Source organism: Alosa alosa, chromosome 12, assembly GCF_017589495.1.
Source record: "Alosa alosa isolate M-15738 ecotype Scorff River chromosome 12, AALO_Geno_1.1, whole genome shotgun sequence".
NCBI lineage: Eukaryota > Metazoa > Chordata > Actinopteri > Clupeiformes > Clupeidae > Alosa > Alosa alosa.
The window spans coordinates 29019757-29026401 of record NC_063200.1 but is presented as its reverse complement, the minus strand read 5'-3'; the positions used below and the strand labels follow the sequence as shown (position 1 = coordinate 29026401).

Below are 6645 nucleotides of genomic sequence, written 5' to 3'. Positions count from 1 at the left end.
AATTTAACTCCAAACAGGTGTTGTTCATTGTGAAGTACAGTGGTGTGTGTCTGCTGTGATGTGTGTGTGTGCCCCTCGTTAATTTGACACAAACGCTCTACTTTATGATAAGGATTTGAAATTCCAATGGCTTGATACTTTGCTATAAGATGGTAATAAGCTAATTATAACCTATGTATAATCATAACGATTGCATATCCCACGGGGCAGATTTTTGACTATGATGTTTATGTGTGTAGTCTACTGACCACAGTCTATTGACAATGTATGATAATGGAGGGTGTGATTACATTGGAGAGATAATTGCTTCTTAAAACCCTATGGAATACTTGTCTTCATGTACCTCTTGTTGTAGAGATGTCATGGAAAGCAGAAATCCTCCTGAAGGAAGAGAGCTAGCCATTCTCTTCATACCTGACAGTGAATATTAACAGACAAATAATGTTATCCTCTCTGTCAGGCCATGTTTGTGTCTTCATGTCTCATAGATTTCTGTTTGTGTATATCTATATTAGTATGTTTTCACAGTATCTGTGCAGATTGATGAGTAGAAGGATGAATAGATTGCACTGTTGATGTAAAGCAGATCCACTTGTGTATTTGAGAGCGTGGAGATGCTTGACTTTTCTGGACTATGCTATGGAGCCTGGGTTTTATGGATTTAGGAAAGGTAGAAATTTCCACTGGAACACTGCTCAAATATTATTATAGGCAGATGTAGGGTGTGTGTGTGTGTGTGTGTTTGGGTAGGTGTAGTGTGTGCGAAAGTGTTTAGCAGCTGCTCTCTAGAAAATTCTGCAAATATAACAAGTTCCTCTGAATTTCAGGTACACACACACACACACACACACACAAAACATGAGTGCAAACATGTCAATTGACTTTTGTGACAGGCTGTAAACTTGTTAAGTCTCCACTTTCATTAAGGTGTCATTCTTGCATGATGGAGTGCACTGTGCCAAACCATAGGAAGTGGAAACGTGGGCAGATTTGGCTGAAAAAAGAAACTCACCAGCTGTTTTCTCCTTCATTTTCCTTTTCTACCCATTTCTCTTTTTTTGTTTTTACACGCAGGCAAAATATATATATATCTTTTTCTTTCTCGCTCTTTCTAGCTTTTACTGTTACACATATACAAACACATACACAGAGACACACTGACCTCTCTCCATGTATTTAGACACGGCCTGTAATGTTCAAAGTGTTGATGGATAGAGTGACGATTTGCTCACACTAGAGTGCACGTGTAATCTTGATCTTGCCATCTCAGACACACAGAGACACACACACACTCACACACACATACACACACGCTCACACACACACACACACACATACACACCGGTGCTGAGAGATAGCTCATCTGTCTCCCTCAGACAGAGTCCATACACACAGATGTGACCAAGCCCTTTCAACAGCCCCTGCTCTCACCTCCCTCACCACACTGATGAGCTCACATCTCCCAATCATTTGCCACAGCTGTAGGAGAGCATTCATGTCCCCCACTCCCTTCTCTCTCTCTCCCCCACCCCTTTCTCTCTCTCTCCCCCTCTCTCTCTCTCCCCATTCCCTTCTCTCTCTCTCCCCCACCCCTTTCTCTCTCTCTCTCTCTCTCTCTCTTTCTCTCTCTATTGATCTCATTGTGTCTGCATATTTGTGTGTGGGTGGGTGGTTAGGGGTCTGTCTTGATCACCCTTCTAAACAACAAGAAGAGTTACTTTTCTTCAATACACAGCACCGATGGGAACTGATGGAAAAAACATCCTTAATTGCTGCCTAAATTGCAATAATGGCTCAGATGAGTGAGAAGGACCGTGACCGCCAGAGTGTGGAGGCGCAAGGGATTCTGGGAAATGGAACATGTTCTCTGGTTACTTTGAACGCCCTGCCCAGTGTGCCATGGGATGGCAGGGGCTTCTAGTGGGGGACTCACTGTTTGAAAAGCATGGTGAAGTGGCTTCTGTGTGTGTGTGTGTGTGTGTGTGTGTGTGTGTGTGGTAGGAGAGGGGAAGGAAGGGGATTCAAGGAATCCCCTCCCTCTCTCTTTCTCAGACTCTTTCCCTCTGTCTCGTTTTCTTGGTGTGTTGGCAGTCTGCTCACCAGATGTCTTGGAGAGAGACTCCTAGTGTGTGTGTGTGTGTGTGTATTTCCACCCTCCACTGTTCAATATGGCCGTGAGATACAACATGAGGATTTTTCGGTGTCAACTCTCACAAATCACCACATTCACCCTCTCCACCCAAACACACGCACACACACACAGATACTCCTTTGGAGAGACACCCTCCATGTCCTCCTGTTGAACAATGCCAACATGTATCCTCCCTTCTCTTTTCTGTGTCTTCACTCTTCTGACTCCATCTTTCTAACCTCATCTTTCTCCCTCCATCACTATTTCCTATTCTACTACCTCTATCCATCCTCATCATAAACTCTTCTTTTCTTTTCCTTCTGTTCACTAAAAATCCTCTCTCTCTCTCTCTCTCTCTCTCTCTCCCTACACACACACATTCACATGCACACACACACACACACACACACACACACACACACACACACACACACACACACACACACACAGTCAGCAACCCCCAACAGACATCCCTTTTCCTTCTTAAAATATTTCTTTCCACTCACTCTCTCAGACAACCTCGGGTACACCACTGGTCCATTTGACTTTGATTGGGTTGCAAACCGTTGAACCTGAACCTGAAAGGCAGCAGAGTAGACTACCAGTGCATCCTGTTCCAGCGCCGAAACTGTAAATGATTTTATTAAACTCTCTCCTCTCGTTCCTCTGTTTGTAAGGGCACCTGTACGTCATACACAAATGAACGTGTGCAGACGGACACACACACACACACACACACACACACACACACACACACACTCATACAATACATACACACACACACACGTGCGTAGCAGCTTTGAGTTGTGGCTTGGTCCAACTCTGCAGGGCTCTTTTGTTTTTTTTTTATGTTCCAGCTGAGTTGAGGTCATAAATTACACATCACACAAGTACACACACACACACACATACACACTTATGCACACACACACACACAATTTAGAAATCAATCTGTCCCTAGAATAATTTTGTTCTATTAACCAAATAAAACTTCCATTAGAAATGTTATTGGATTCTATTGATGTTTAGGTGGCCCACCGAGCCTCTGAAGTTTCCAACTAAAGACGTCCATAAAGCTAGGCTGAAAATATCATGTTTTCTTAAATAACGCCAAAAATAATGGGTCTAGCCCTATAATGTCAATGGAAGTTGAATATAAATATGGACTTTCCACGTCATTTGGTGTGAGTTGTGTGTCTCTATCTTTATTTCTTCCTGAGATATGGCAGTAGTGTACATTTTTGGGGAAGATGCAAAAAATTGCCTTTACCAGGCATTTTCAATAAACAACATGAAAGTAAACTATCAATAAAAGCTTGCTGTCATGGGTTTTGCCAGTACCAAATTTGAAGGCTGGAAAACAATATATATGTGGTCAGCTAATGCCTTATCGAATGAACCAAATAAGGCCTGGCGTTCATTTTTCATGGACTCCAGAAATAACAAGTCCTCCTTGTTCTTCACCAAGCTTTCAGCGTCCTGTGGCCACAGAGCAAAAGTCTTGTCAAGTTTTTTCTCCATCTTCTGAAGTTTCTTCAGTGTAGATGGGCTGGTCCGTAGTTGATAACTCTGAGTTTGGCATTTTCATTCAAATCAATGCCATTCATGCCATTTGGGGGCAGCCGTGGCCTACTGGTTAGGGCTTCGGGCTTGTAACCGAAGAGTTGCCAGTTCGATCCCAGACCAGTGGGAAAAATTTGGGCGGGGGAAGTGGTTGAGCACTGCTCATATCCATGGCTGAAGTGTCCTTGAGCAAGGCACCTAACCCCTCACTGCTCCCTGAGTGCCTGCTGTAGCAGGCAGCTCACTGCATCGCTGATTAGTGTGTGCTTCACCTCACTGTTCACTGTGTGCTCACTGTGTGCTGAGTGTGTTTCACTAATTCACGGATTGGGATAAATGCAGAGACCAAATTTCCCTCACGGGATCAAAAGAGTATATGTACTAGAATACACCTTGTGGTGCAACCTGGACACATTGTCAGTGATGCTCCCTGAGTCATCAGACACCCTCACCCGGGCAACCCAGCCGGGGGTGATCAGGCCCCACTTCTGTCCAGGTAGCGCACTACGCCACGTGTCCCCCCTCTTTATCCATAGCCACCGTGAAGCTTTTTCAGCAGCTTCCAGGATGTTCTTGATGGCTCTTTGCCTGTGCAGTCCGCAAATCCCTAAGAGTCCCAGGACATGGTGTAAAGACTGGCCTGCGAAGCCCCTGCAGCCCACTTCAACAGGCTCACAGCGGGCCTTCCACCCATTCCTCCGACACTCAGCTACCAGGTCCGCGTACTTGGCCCTCTTCCTTTCCTGGGCTTCCTCCATCCGATCTTCCCAGGGGACAGTTAGTTCCAGTAACACCACCCGCTTGCTTGCCGCGGACATCAAGACCATGTCCGGTCGGAGTGATGTAACTGCAATGGTGTCCGGGAATCTCAACTGTCTTCCTAGATCAACCAGGAGGTGCCAGTCTCTTGCTGTTGTGAGCAGGCCCCCTTGGGGTTTTCTGGGGGGCTGAGGCTTCTCGCCTGCTCGGACAAAGGCAATTGCAGACTTGGTTGGATGATGCTGCTTGCTGATGTTAATGCCAATGCAGATGGTGTCTGCTACTGCCTTCAGGACCTGGTCATGGCATGCTTGATAACGCCCATCTCCCAAGGCCTTGGAGCAGCAGCTGAGGATGTGCTCTAGTGATCCCCTTTTCTGGCAGAGTTGGCAAGCAGGTGAGTCCACCAGGCCCCAAGTGAACAGGTTTGCAGGGCTAGGGAGGACGTCATACACTGACTGGACCAAGAACTTGAAATGGTGTGGCTCCGCCTTCCAAAGTTCTGCCCAAGTGATCTTAGGGCCAGCTGTATGCTCCCACTTTGTCCAGGCCCCCTGCTTGGACATGCCCACCACTCTGCTAAAGCGAGCTTCCTCCACCTCGGCCTGTACCTCCTCCTGGATAAGCTTCCGCTTCTCCTTCCCTCTGGCTTTGCTGTAGCACGGCTTAGGATTGCTACCGAACCTAGCCCTACCAGTAGCCACCGTGCCCACCAGGGTGCTGTGCCGCAACCTTGCCTCCGCCCGTTCCAACTGCGTCCTGGGTGCGCCACTTCCTTCCTGTTCTGACCTCCACCCCTGCTGAGGAGACCTTGGTGTCAGCTGAGTCTTGGTAGAGCAGGACTTCTCTGGCTCGGGTGACCTTGAACTCCTCTGCCAGACTGCTGAAGGGAAGCTGTAGCTTGGTGTTATGGCTCCGTGGCAGGCCCAGCCACCTACGTATATACACTTATACTTAAAAGTTTGATTTTTTCACAGGCTTTCCTTTCTGATATCAAAGGAATGTTGGCCTTTTTATAAAAGCTGGATACCTGGGACAGTACGATATTTGCTGATTCCCACTTTGTTCTGTTTTCTGATTAACCATCCATAAGATACCACATGAAGCAACTGAGAACTTGACGACAGTTTGGAAGACGGGATCCAGTGATAATCGAGTCATCCTGAACAAGGCCACTGCCCCAACCAAATATCCAAGACGATTGTCTTGTAGACAGAGGACATTTTGAAGACTGTGGATTGGCATTACTAATACACTCTCCACTAGAAGCCATGTTGCAAGAAAGTTCATGTAATCCTGTGTGAAACAACTACTACTCTACACTAAACAAAATAGTCCCACGCATGTAGCCTATATCTGATTTGGAATTATGAGATTTGGTATGAGAGAACACCATAGCAACAACAGTTAAATTAAATGATTAATGACATGTGTTACAATACACATTATTCTGAGAAAAATCACCAAAATATGTATGACAACATAAAGAAACCCAATGTTTATTCAATGAGCTGTGTGATTTATGCCCTTAATACAGTAATTATTCAAATAACTACTGGCTAACAAATTGAGGTAACACTTTACTTGACGGGTGAGTTCATAACACATTCATAGCAGCTGTCATAAACTGCACATAAAGCATTCATGACTGTTTCATGAGACATGAATCAACATTCATACCAAACCTTTTATGAATGTGGAAGACAGAACGATGACAACTTGTCAAAATAAAAGTCCAATATCGTATTTGTGTAACCTGGATACCATTAATTTAATCTCTCCAGCCTTTGTAAATATTTCATGAATATCTTATGAAGTTTGCATCGAATGTCACTTTACTATACAAGTTGTGGACATTCAGCTGACCCGTATTTGTGTAACCTGGAACGGTTGGACATTCCTAGTAACAAAAGATGAGATATCATCTGCAAAGGTTACATCATAAAACAAATACATTTTTATGAAACAAAAATTATTTGCTTGACCATGTTCTGTCTTTTTGTTCTCGTTGTTCTGTCTTCCACATTCATGAAAGGTTTGGTATGAATGTTGAGTCATGTCTCATAAAACAGTCATGAATGCTTTATGTGCAGTTTATGACAGCTGCTATGAATGTGTTATGAACTCACCCGTCAAGTAAAGTGTTACCCAAATTGATAATAGTGAAATAATGTGAAATATATCCCCCATAT

General features: G+C 44.7%; 1 pseudogene; it reads right to left on the bottom strand.

Annotated features, from left to right (window-relative positions):
* Positions 1-4132: 4132 nt before the first annotated feature.
* Positions 4133-6351, bottom strand: LOC125304192 (annotated as a pseudogene).
* Positions 6352-6645: the final 294 nt, after the last annotated feature.